The following is a 13,727-nucleotide window of genomic DNA, read 5'->3' as shown; positions in this document are numbered from 1 at the left end:
CAAAGAGAAGAGGACTATAATGCATGGAGAGGAGTTAAAAGCAGAAGCAAGGTTCCCTTCCTCCCTGACTTAGGGGGAGCAAAATTCCTTCACACTCTTCCGTGATGGCTGATGCAGCGAGAGAGACTATTCCTGTTTCGGTCTAATTGAACCTGTGTAACTGGGCCAATGTAGACCTGCCCTTGCCTGCGATTACATTCCCCACTGGTGTCCTACAGATGCCCTGCCACGCAACAAGCACCCAATGGACCAGCTCATCATCATTTTTCTTTTCATATCATTCCCTGGTGCGCTGACATTGAAAGGCACTCAGAGAGGAATGACTGCAATGGATCAGTAACTTTGCAAGAGCAGACAGCCAACTTGGCAGCATTGTAAACTGATTTGCAAAATACTCCCTGTCCTCACAAACCCAGCTTGGTATTCAAGATTATAGCTCTAGGTTGAAAACTGTCAAGTTATTCCTAATGAACATAGTATTTGACATATTAACCTACCTTTTGGTGTGGGAGGTGTTCTCAAACCACACCTGAGTTCTACCATCTCATTTGTTGTTGGTGTAAGTTATTTGGCAGCTACATACACACAAACTTCTGTGGAAGCAGCTTTAATCATGCACTGAAAGATTTACCCAACATTGCTTGAGTCCTTCAGGGCAGGAGGTTGGTGGTATGGGGAGTGCAGGAGCCAGGGAGGAGGCTTGGGGTATGGAGGGCTTGGTACAGGGAGACGGGGGTGTGAAAAGTACAGGAGGTAGGGTTGGGGGATGATAAAGGGCTCAGGGCAGGGGGTTGGACCATGCAGGACTCAGAGCTGGGGGTGGGGGCTCAAGGCAAGGAGTAGGGCACTGCTGGCCACTGACTGCTCCCTGGGTCTGGTCCAAGGCAGAAGAGACAATGAGGCCCAATGGCCACCTGATCCTCAGAGCCAGCCAGGACAGCAGAGGCTATGCAGCTCAGCCTCCGGTTGCTTTCCAGTGCAGGGTACTTGCTGCCTTCTATGGTCATTCAGGAGTACAATTGTCCCTGCTATCACAGCACTTCTTTTCTGTTTGATGAGAAACAATCAGATTCCAGGCACATCCCCTTGTCCTGGCACAGCCAAAGCTTGACCTTGCTTTAAGTTATAGTAAGAGGAAGCTGCCTACTAAATTTGGTGCTCCTACCTCTTACTGTGTCGGTGGCCTTCTTGAACAGACTCACAGACAGGTGGATGGACACACTGACAAACAAACACCCAAACTCTCTCAAATATATAGCAGATAACAAATAGTGCACTGGTTGGTATTTGGGAATGAAAGAGAACACCATTCTGTTTTCACAGCAGCAAAGTGAACTTGCTATACTAGAAACCATGTACTGGCATAGCTCTACCTGAAATGCTGCTCCGGTAAATCTTCCTTGTGTAGATCTGTACTACAGAGGCAGTGAAGTGCTATTGCCAGTATCCTTATACCAGTTCCCTCCATAACAGAAGTTATAGCAGCACAAGTACTATTTTTTGCCAGTATTATCGTGTCTATAAGCAGGAGATTTGTTGGTATAAAAATACTGTAAAAAAGATGATTCCTTTCAAGTGACTGTACTATGTCAACTGTGCTTGTGTGACCAGTCCTTATTCAAAAGGATAGTCTCCAATTTCTATATAGACAGTTTGGGGCAGCCCAAGCAGAAAACATCAGTAGTGAGACCCTGGGCAAGGAAGAGCAGTCCCTACAGGTTCTAGTGGATGTGATGTAATTTACAACAGACCATAAGCTGCTCTGAGTCATGCTGGGGCCATTTTGTCTATTGTATGGGCCAAGGATAAGCCAAAGCATAAATATGGCCTGGTGCCACCTTTCCCTGCCTCCAAGCTGTGCTGAATGTGAGCTTGGTCCACTTTAGAACTGAGTCCCAACTATTTGAGCGTCTATCTGTATGTTACTAAAGAAAATGTTACACTTAGGCTGTGTCTACACGTGCCCCAAACTTCGAAATGGCCATGCAAATGGCCATTTCGAAGTTTACTAATGAAGCGCTGAAATGCATATTCAGCGCTTCATTAGCATGCGGGCGGCAGCGGCGCTTCGAAATTGACGAGCCTTGCCGCCGCGCGGCGCGTCCAGACGGGGCTCCTTTTCGAAAGGACGCCACCTTCTTCGAAGTCCCCTTATTCCCATGAGCTCATGGGAATAAGGGGACTTCGAAGTAGGCGGCGTCCTTTCGAAAAGGAGCCCCGTCTGGACGCGCCGCGCGGCGGCAAGGCTCGTCAATTTCGAAGCGCCGCTGCCGCCCGCATGCTAATGAAGCGCTGAATATGCATTTCAGTGCTTCATTAGTAAACTTCGAAATGGCCATTTGCATGGCCATTTCGAAGTTTGGGGCACGTGTAGACGTAGCCTTAGAGAGTAACAGTTAGGAATTAAATCTCTGCCTGTCTAATGATTTTCTGTACTGCCTATCACTGTGTGTCTGAGTGCTTTGTAGATAAGTTAGAGCTTCACAGTGAGGTTTCTTGTAGAGTTCATCGAGCTTTTTGCTTTTCCCCCACCTTTCCCCAGCAGTTTTGTTTAGGAAATTACATAAACTTGGCCTTTCCCTCTTGTCTTGCTCTCTCCATTCAAAGTGTATGAAGTTTCTTAGTTCTATGGTTTCGCTTGGTCTTTCCTTTCAATCAGTAGGTCTTGGTGTAGGACACAAACCCATTATGAAGCATGACAGCAGGGAGGCAGCCCTTCATACTGCGCCTTAGCTATCTTTAATAGGACCCAGTGACTGAGTCAAGAAGTGGAATGTGAGCAAACCAATTCAGAAAAAACACATACATACCCCTTGAAGATCTACCTAATAACCCCACTTGTTTGATCTAAGACACAACTCCTCAAGGGTGCTTAGGATCTTGACTCTCACTGATCACAGTGGAAGTTAGGAGCCCAAGTACTTCTGAGAATCTGGGCCTAACACAGACATGGACAATAAGCCAGAGGCCGCCAGACATTTTATTTACCAGTCCGTGCTCAGGCATGGTCACTTGTAGCTCCTGTTGGGCCACAGATTTCTTTCTGGCCAATGGGAGCTGCGGGAAGCAGTGTCCCATCCCACAACACTTCCTGCAGCTCTCAGGAACAGCAATCTGTGGTCCGACAGGAGCAGCAAGTGGCTGTGTCTGTGGATGGGCAGGTGAATAAACCATCAGCAGCCTGCCAGGAGTTAACTCAGGTGACCTGTGTCCAGCCCGCAAGCACCTTCTTGCCCACCTCAGACTTAAGGTCTTTCTTGGTCTTTGATCTACTGCATTCTCTGGTTTGCTATCTTATACAGATCTAACCCACTGGAAGTCCTCAGAGTTTCTGCTCCTTTTTCAATCTGGCCCTGAAATCTCTGAACAAACAATACTAGTGATCACTGCAGCGATTGACTTAAACAAAGGATGTGAAATGTTCCATTCTCATTTTCATACATTTTTACTCCTTATTCAATAATTAACTTATCCCCAAGATTTCAAGTTATTTGCCAACCTTCTGACTAATAGGGTGTGGAGCTGCAATGCACTCACATGAATGTTTCATGACTTCCTTTCCAGCAAGCTCAGAGAAATGCTATCTCCAAAGCCTAATGCTTATCAGGTTGGCAGGGGGCCAGGAACAGAGCTGAAACTTTGTTTGAATTTTAAATATAAAGATTTTTAGTTTACAGTCTCCATTCCTTCACTAGAGGAAACAAAGCTTTTCTGAACATTCCTGAGAAATGAAATAGGCCTCAATCATATGCTAATTTCCACAATGAAGTAACTCTAAAGATGCAATTGGGCTGGCTCATTGTGCTAATAAAGGCAGAGCATAGGTGTGAAACATTAAATAATAAGATACTCCATTCATTCAAATACATGCCCGGGGTACCTATTTGCCCCGATTTACAATGATTGCTTACACTTTTATGCCATTTGCTGAGATTTAGGCAGTGCACTGCACAGACAGACAAGGAATGGTGTTAGGAAAACAAAAGCTAAGGTAAGTATCGGAGGGGTAGCCGCGTTAGTCTGGATCTGTAACAGCAACGAAGTGTCCTGTGGCACCTTATAGACTAACAGAAGCTAAGGTAGTAACAGAAGGAATAATTAGAATTCTCATGTTTGTCATTTGACTGAAAGGATTATAGTCTCTATTTCAGACTGTGCTGGAAAGTTCCATGTCTGTTTGGTTTGCATCATCCTGAAGAAATGTGGATATTAGTCCACACCAAAATTTCCAGCTTCCTTAACAGCACTGCATCTCCTTTGCATCAGCAGACCCAAGATGTCATGTCCCTGCCTCAGCACACTCTCTGCAGTTCTCCCTTCCTGTAATGCCACCTCAGATAACACAACCATCATCACTCCCCCATCCATCTGGTTTCTGACACCCTATGCCTTTTTCAGTAGATTCTTGGAATCCACAATGTTCACATGCACCAGGCTAGACCCATGGTCCCACAGCTCTGACATCCTACACCCTTGTCCAACAGAACAGTGATGCCTTGGGACCATCCCTCATTGCCATTCCAACACTCAGGCAGGCTTCTGGGTTCCTGTACCACTAACAGCAGGAAGACTCCTGCTCCCCTGCCACCACCCCCAAAATTGAGCATGCTCCCAAAATAAATTCCCAGTACCCAGTCCATTGGGCCCCTGCTTTTGCAGCCAGGGCAGACTTGATGTCAGAATCCAGTTGCTATAAACTGAAATACTTCTGAGCCTTATTATCTTTTTCCGCTGACACTGTTGTCTGACAAAATGCTTCTTAGTTAATTTTTCTCTCTCTCTACTCGCTCCTTCTCTCAGCCAGAAAGAAACTGTCGTGTGTTATGGGGCAGAGAAAGAAAAGCACTGGCTTATATACACACACTAGTATTGGGCAGAACATTTAATTTGTCCGCTTCTATCCTAATGAGCACTGAACTGGACTTGACACAGGAGTTATGCACTGATGTCACTGCAGAGATTTAGTGGCCTAACCCTCTGTTTCAGGCTCTAGTGCAGTTCAGGAAACTTCCACTGATCCCTGTAGATAAATAAATTAATTCAGCACCTATGTTTCTGCCTTTGGGTATATGCACTGCTGTCACCCTCTAGGCATCTGATTGCCTCTTCCACCCATGTCCCAGATCACACGTGGTGTGTAATGGAGGCCAAAATCTCCCACTGCCAGGCGAAGGACCAAGGGCTGAATCTGGGGGGGCCCTGAAAAGTCTCCTCCCACCATGGGCCCAGGACTGAAAGAGCTTGCACTCCCTGCTGCAACCCCGTGGCACAGCACTTTCCCTGTCTAAGTGCAATGGGGAGGGAGAGAAAGGAACAAGCAGGGTGTAGAACCACAGGGGACAGGGGCAGAGTGGGGATGGGAAAGGGACAAGGCTATGATGCAATGAGGTGTGGCCGCAGTGAGGTAGACTGGGGTGGAGCTCTAGGCTTGGTGCTCCGGCCAGGGCACAGCACTCTGCTGCAATCCCAAATCTCAGCCTCCTACCCTCCTGGGGAGCAGCAAATAGGATGAGGCCTTAGACAGAAGGTTTCAGCACCCATATTTATGCACACGTGCAAACAGTGAGTTGGATGATGGGAGACAATGCTGTCCAACAAAGAGGGCACCAGAATAGGAAATGGGAGACCACGGAGCTATTTCCCACTCTGCCAGCAAGTTGTGGTGTGATCTTGAACCTTTGCTACCTATATCTGAATTTTTACATCGGTAAAATGAAGATGTTGATATTTAGCCTGTGTAGTAAAGTTCTCCGAGCTCTGCGGATGATAAACCCTATTGTAACAGGTTGTACATGAACCCTTTGACCTTCTGCTGCTCCTGCACTCACAAACCAGCCAGTCAGTTCCCTCCACCTTATATTTACAGACAGCATCAGACCTGCAGCTTCAGAAATTGCTAGGTTCTGCAGCTAGCAGCCATTGACTCCCCGTTTTCCTTTCTTCTCCCCTCACTTCCTTCCTGACAACCATACGTGGCCCTCTTGGCTAACGAGGCTACCAGCTGCTCCCCACTCACTGCTTAGGCTTACTCAGCCAGCTCAAATTAACTGGACTTCCTAGCCAGTACCCCATCTCACCAATGTAAGATATGAGTATTAGTAGATGGAGTTATTCTCATCTGAAGCAAAGACAGAATGAAAACTGATTTGGGTAAACAATTACCACACATCAAGCTGCAAATTAGCTTGGAACAGTATGCCTGAAAAAAATCAGACCAGTATTTTCCAGTGGATCTTGTTCTTTGCATTTGAAAGCACCTTACAAACTCCTGTTCGACTTTGTCACGAGGGTATTGTGAAGGCTAGTTAAGGGTCTAGTTTCAAAAGTGAACACTCCACACTTCAAATAACCTCAACTTCAGTTGAAAACCAAGATCAAAAACTCTTGAGAAAGGCTCAGAATGAGGTAATCTCAGAGCTAGGATTAGAATTTGGATGATCCTGGCACCAGTTTATGTGCTGAAACCATTGGATCATGCAACTAAGTTGTTAATATGGCTTAAGCACATCAATGAGCTTTTCATTTGGTGCTGGTTTTGGTCTGGTCTAAATTCCTGAGTTTCCTAGAATAATACACTTGTACAATATAGAATTATTTTAGAGTGTTCAGTTTAAAGCAAAACCTGGCCCTGGGCCATTCAGTACCTTTCCCACAATAAGGGCTTGAAAACATTTCAAGTGTATCCCACATCTCAGTGGAGACATGGATATTTATCTTGCTCCATAAGCAGAGGGACTGGAAGCAAATCTAAATGAACCCTGCTTATAAATCTCTTTCATATGAAAATCCAGCCATCAGAGTTGTTCAGCCTTGGTAAGGAGTGAGGCCTGGGCTTGCAATCAATAAGCAGAAATGTACAATCTGTCAACATGCCTGTTTATGCTCCTGGATAAAAGAGAACTATCATACCCTAAGTGTAAACAGTGGGATTGTGTGTCAAACTGAGTAAACTGTTTGCATTTCTCTTGCACTATTCTACCAAATATAATTTTCCCAGCTAGGAGAGTTTCATCCTAGCAAATAGCTAATTTACCAAGATGGGTCATAAATAACATGCAAGGAAAAAACAGATCATACACCTTTTTGGACCCAGTGTAAGCATTTTAATTGTGGGAAGTGAAAAGTCTATGGACATATATTGAATCTAAAAGGTTAGGGTAACAGATTGAATTCAAAATACAATGGTTCAGGATCTGACCCATAATGTCCACGAACAGGTGAGCAGAGTGTGCTAAAAGTGTATTTATATTTCAGTGCCACATAGTACAGAGGGCACATGGCTTGATTATTTTTACAGAGACAAATTAACTTCATAAATAAGGGCTGTAGACTCAGCTTCTTTTCACAGTGGCGTCCAACAGAGGTTGTGACCTCTGCACTTTGTTACCTAAATTCTCTAGACTTAATGAAGTGAAAAGGCAGAAAACTGAGCAACAGTATGAACAACATTTGCCTCCAGATCCATTATTTGCACCAGGAATGTTCCACTGATGAAGCGTTATCAAGTGTAAAAGTCTTCATGAAATATTGTGGTACACGTCAATATAAGAATAACAAACGTGAAGAAAACGTTAAATATTTCATTTGTTATGCTTACACATACATGGCTTTTAATGTGGAGAACTGAACATAGACACCTAAGTAAATTGAAACAATATGTGTATATAGTAGGGAATTGATAAATAGCCACTTCACACTCAACTTGCTTAGAAATCCACACGCTTTAAGCTATTTGCTGTCATTCTAATAGAAACAAAAATTACTAGACATAATGAATCCTGGATTTAACAGAATTTAAAATATTCCACTTCCCAGATTGAATGATGTAAAAGTAAAACATTCAACTACTGCTCAAACTGTCACCTCTATGTGCCATCTACCTAGCCATAACAGCATAGACGCTGGCATAAACATATGCTACTTAAAGAACATGGCCCCGCATCCTACTGAGCATTCTCTAATACCTATTGACTACGGCACAGAGATCTCTATGAGTGCTGAGAGAGCTCAGGATTCCACAGAAAGTGCTCAGGATCCTACAGGATAAAGCCCCAAGAGTTTAACATTATGTCCTTCTGACATAATACAGCTTCCCTATCTTGCCAGCTATGATAGACCTGGAGTTCTGAATTCATTTATAAATTATATTGGTGGACTTGGTTATTGGGATGTTTACTATACAAATATGTTGGTTTGGCTTAATAGAAGGCTCTAAGAAAAATAAGATAGGGAAGGGGAAAAAAGGGCCAAGATAAGCTAATTTTCAGCAAACACTTAAGAGCTGTTACAAGACACTTTCAGGGCTGGAAAAGGCCTGGGAACCAAAGGCCAAAAAGAGTATAACAGTTTAAAAAGGAACAGTGTATGAAGAGCAGGAAGGCAATTATTGGAGAGCTGTCTGAAAGAAAGCAACTGACACCCAGGACCTGCTGGAGATGGGATTGGGGAATGGTAAGCTTTAGGGGAAGATAAGCATGCATGCAAACTGTTGTTTTGCAATCATTTTTTCTCTAAATACTTTATTCCTACTGACAAATCATACAACTTTTCATTTCAGAAGGCTGTCTAGTCACTATATTCACCACTGGTCATAGACTGCAGAAGAGAAGAGTGCAGGTTTCAGGCCAGTCTGCTGGGTAAGCATGGTTGGCATACAGGAAATTATAGCCCAGGACCTAACAAAGAGTAGGAGAATGTTGGGATTCCATCCCAGGAGAAGTAAAAGCACAAGGCCTGATGTTTGATTCTGGTGGACTCGTGAGACCTGAAAGAGAACTGAAGTGTAGCCAGCCTTGCAGCTGTGACACCTATATGAACGTTTCTTTGTGTGGTCAGACTACTTCAGCAGGTGAAAGCACTGTGTGGTCTTTAATCTGAAATTGATTTATTCTATTGAAAAGACCTCACAGGTTCCAATAAACTCATGCACCTGCTCAGAGCTAGGGAGAGCTGTCCAGAAAAAGGTGCACTTACCAAAGGCAGAGCCCCCATGAAGTCTCTCTTTTTCCCTGACACTTAGATAACCCTATAATCTTCCTCAAGATTGAGGTACTTCTTCTGTAGAAGCATATATGACTGCTTTCTTCTCAGTGCTTTCTTCTTCTCTTTTCTTCTTGATGTGGGTTATTCTTGACTCATATTACAGGGCTACCAATGTCAAGGGTGATTGTCTAAAGGGAACCTTACCCACAGAGGAACACCATCAATTTACAACACTATTTAAAATACATGAAAGAAGATCAAAGTATAGTGGCCTCTTGTCTCGAGACCCATGGATGTTCCGCTGTGGTGCTGAACTGCAAGAGAAATGGAGCAAGGAGTGGGGACTCTACAGAGAAAGTTTTGATAGTCAGTATTGATATCTACACAGACCTCGTCCATGCTGGAGCAGTGTTCTGGGCAGCAGCCGAGGTCAAAAACCTAGACACTCAGTTCCTGGATTGTTAAAAGAAATGGTGTGAACCCTAATCATGGCTGACACAAAAAAGCAATAAAGTAGCACTTTAAAGACTAACAAAATAATTTATTAGATGAGCTTTTGTGGTACAGACCCACTTCTTCAGACCGTAGCCATACCAGAACAGACTCAATATTTAAGGCACAGAGAACCAAAAACAGGAATCAAGGTTGACAAATCAGAAAAAAAATTACCAAGGTGAGCAAATCAAAGAGCAGAGGGGTGGCGGGGGGGGAAGTCAAGAATTAGATTAAGCCAAGTATGCAAAAAAGCCCCTATAGTGTCCCAGAAAATTTGCATCTCGGTTCAAACCACTTGTTAATGTGTCGAATTTGAATATGAAAGAGAGTTCAGCAGCCTCTCTTTCCAAAGCTGTGTGAAAATTCTTCTTCGATAAGATGCCAACTCTTAAGTCATTAACAGAATGGCCCACTCCATTAAAATGTAGACTAACTGGTTTGTGGATCAGGAGTGTTTTGATGTCTGTTTCGTGCCCATTAACTCTTTGTCTGAGAGAGTTTGAAGTCTGTCCAATATACAAAGCATCTGGGCATTGTTGGCACATGATGGCATATATGACGTTAGCTGAGGAACATGACAATGTGCCCATGATTCTGTGACTAACCCGGTTAGGTCCATTAATGGTATCTCCAGAATAGATATGTGGACAAAGTGGGCAGTGGGCTTTGTTGCAAGGAAAAGTCCCAGGACTGGCGTTCCTGTGGTATAGACTGTGGCTGTTGGTGAGAATCCTCATAACGTTGGGAGGTTGTCTGTAGGAGAGAACAGGCCTGTCACCTAGGGCCTTCTGGAGTGTGGCATCCTAATTAAGGATAGGTTGTAGGTCTTTAATAATGCGTTGCAGTGGTTTGAGTGGGGGGCTATAGGTGATGACCAGTGGTGTTCTGTTCTTGGCTTTTTTGGGCCTATCTTGGAGTAGCTGGTCTCTGGGCATTTGTCTGGCCCTGTCGATTTGTTTCTTTTTTTTTTTTTTTATATCTCCTGGTGGGTAATTCAGGTTTATGAATATTTGGTAAATATCTTGTAGTTTTGGGTCTCTGTCAGTAGGATCAGAGCAAATGCGATTGTACCTAAGGGCTTGACTGTAAACAATGGATCTAGTTGTGTGTGCAGGATGGAAGCTAGAGGTGTGTAGGTAAGTATAGTGATCAGTGGGTTTCCAGTCAAGTGTGGTACCAATTAGGCCATCCTTGATTTGTACTGTAGTGTCCAGGAAATGTATCTCTCGCGTGGAGTAATCGAGGCATAAGTCGATGGTGGGGTGCAGATTGTTGAAGTCCTTGTGGAATTCTTCTAGAGACTCTATACCATTGGTCCAAATCATAAAGATGTCATCAATGTATCTTAAGTAGAGGAGGGGTAATAGGGGACGAGTGCTGAGGAATCATTGTTCCAGGTCCGCCAGGAATATATTAGCATATTGTGGGGCCATGCGGATGCCCATAGCAGTTCCACTAACCTGGAGGTATAAATTGTCCCCAAATCAGAAATAGTTGTGTGTGAGAACAAAGTTACAGAGGTCAGACACAGTACTTTTAGGACATGATCTCAGAAGGATTATGGAACATCCATGAGACAAGGAGCACATTAATTCTGTGCAAAGTACCTATTGCATTGGATTCGTTAGTTCCTCTCAGCCAAAGATACAAATGCACAGAAGAAGTACGGCAATAATTCCCACCAATGGCGGCGCCCCACAGCCTGGCAGCTCAAAAGTGCCTGCAGCTCCTGGCTTCTGCTGCAGCTGCTACTGTGGCAGTGGCCAGAGCCACAATCCTTTTAAATTGCTGGTGGAGCTCTTCATGGTACACTCTGGCAGCGCTGAAGGGTTGGCAGAGAAGGGAAGAGACTAGCCCCAGCCGACCATGCCCACCTGAGTCCCCATCCCTTCTGGGAGCAGAAGCTGCCCCACCAACCTAGCCCAGGAGCCCAGCAATTCTGTTGGTCCCCCTGGGCTTCACCCTTTTTCTTTCCTCCTTCCTTCCATAATACAGAAACCACAGCTGGTTTTGCTTCTTTGCTTACTGAACTGCACCCTCGCCAATCTGGCAGCAGGAGCAAAGCAAAACTGAATCCTCAGGTCATGCAATCATAACACCTTTCCTAAGAACAGACATGTCTTCTGGGCTGTGGCTCTTCTTGGTGGCATTAGTAATCTGTGCTCAGTTTCTCACCCTTGGTGGTATTACACTGCATTCACTGTGCCACCAGCAAGTGGAAATCTTATTTATCCTCCATTGCAGCTTTCCTTTGACTTCATCTTTACCCCCCTCCCACATCCTGTGGGGTGGAATGTTTTGCTGCTGGGTGGATGTGATAGAAATGCCCGTTTAATTTGAATCAGCTTTTATGATCTGGTGAGTACAGGTGTATTCCAGAGATAGACAGGACCACCGATGGGAGAAGAGGGGGAACAAAGGGGGCAGTTGACCCCGGGCCTGATCTTTCACAGTGGCTCAGAGCTCCAGCTGACAAGGCTGTCAAAGTTGGAGCAGTGGTGGCTGGAGCTCTGGGTCCTTTTGTATTGCAGCTGGTTGGGAGCGAGTCCCTGAGGCGCTGAGGGCTGAACACTGTAGGCCCCATCTCTTCTGTCAGTGGCCCCACCCCTTCCAGGGCGCAGAGCCAGGCTTCCTTCCTACCTTGCAGTGCTGCAGTTAGGTGCCAGAAAATCCTTGTTTCAAGAGCAACTTTTCTTCCCAAGAATCCTCCCAGCCCAGTTTAAACAGTAAGGCAAAAGCCAGAGTCATATTAATCTGTCTGAACATGCTCTCTTTGTCTCTCTTTTTCTTGGCAGTCACTCAGTAATGAGTAGAACATCAGTGAACTGGACACACAACGAACATGTTTCGTCTAACCCAGTAATAAAGAGAGCAAGAGACAAGAGAAAGGTGAACATGAAGCTGCTGCTAGAAGCATCACCATGGAGTCAGAAGCAATTTCTTACCCATTCTACATGCTCTGCAGCTTCAGTCCCTCAAGGCACTTCTCAACATACGTAACTGAGCACCTGGCTACATCAATACAAAACAAGGATTCACAGTTAGGCCTCCTAATTTTATTCATCTGAGTGTAAAGTATCCTGCTAACGTTGCATGAGCAGGCTTTTCCATTTCAGTAGTCAAAAACTACCTGGAGCTTGGCTGCTTAGGAAAGGTAATATAAGGACAGCAGTAAGGAGACAAAATAAAAGTGAACTTGCTTTAAGGAGAGGAGTGTAGTTGCTTAGTTACCTTCACTCACCTTTTTCTAACAGGGCTGTTAATTTTCTCTCCAAGAGGGGTTGTCTGAATATATAAAATCTGCTCTCCTTTCCTGCAGTTCCCCACTGCTCTGGGCTGTCTAGCTTGTTTGTAATTTACATCTGTCCCTTGTGGGTTACTTGCCTTTCTCCGTGTTGGTGTTCTCTGTCATTATGACAGATGACAAAGGCAAGAAGCAGCTGTGCAGAGAGAGGTTTGGGGTTTTTTGTGCACTTTGTTTCGCTCTGGGCCATAAAGCTACTGGGTACTCTAGGAGAGCCCTCAGCTGGCCTGTGACTAGCAGGAAGCATCACTGTTCCCTGGAAGATGCTTTACCATGGTGACAGGAAAAGTAGGTTGACATAATTAGCCTCTTCAGTGTCACTCATACTTAAAATGTAGGTACTGCAGCATGATGGTCTCTGTGATCAATGCTGGATTGGACATGGAAAGACATTTGCTGGATAATGAGTTATGCTTATTCAGGTGGGCCCAGAGGCTGATGGACAAGGAGATTACCTTGTACAGAGAATGTGCGCTGGACATACTGCTCTGTACCGAGAGCTGGCTGCTGGGTTTTCTGGAGAAGCAAGGTCTGTCCTGCACTGTTATGCATGGTCAGTTCAATAAGATCAAAGCAGGGAGCCCTGACTGTGGTTTGCCCTGGCAATGGGGATTAGCGTCCCCATGGTAGGCTTAGCATCACTGGAAGTGGGCAGAGTGGAGACACAGCCTAAAAGAAAATGGGAGATTGGAATCAATCCACTCTCCATGTTGAATGTGGGGGCAAGCACAGCAATGCCTTAATTTTCGTTACAAGGGTCAGGTCTCTAGGAAGTAACTTGCATGGGGGATGCAGGACCTGGAACTGCAATGGCTCAAGAGACCCTTGGCTGAAGCAGGAGTGATAGGCTTGGAGCAGTTAGACTACACCAATTATGGACACCAAAGCTGGTGCAGGTGGAGTGCAGGCAAGTGAGAGCTCTCACCTCCTCCCTTTCAAATAGACC

Source organism: Carettochelys insculpta, chromosome 3, assembly GCF_033958435.1.
Source record: "Carettochelys insculpta isolate YL-2023 chromosome 3, ASM3395843v1, whole genome shotgun sequence".
Lineage (NCBI taxonomy): Eukaryota > Metazoa > Chordata > Testudines > Carettochelyidae > Carettochelys > Carettochelys insculpta.
The sequence above is the reverse complement of the archived record's forward strand: the minus strand, read 5'-3'. Positions refer to the sequence as shown.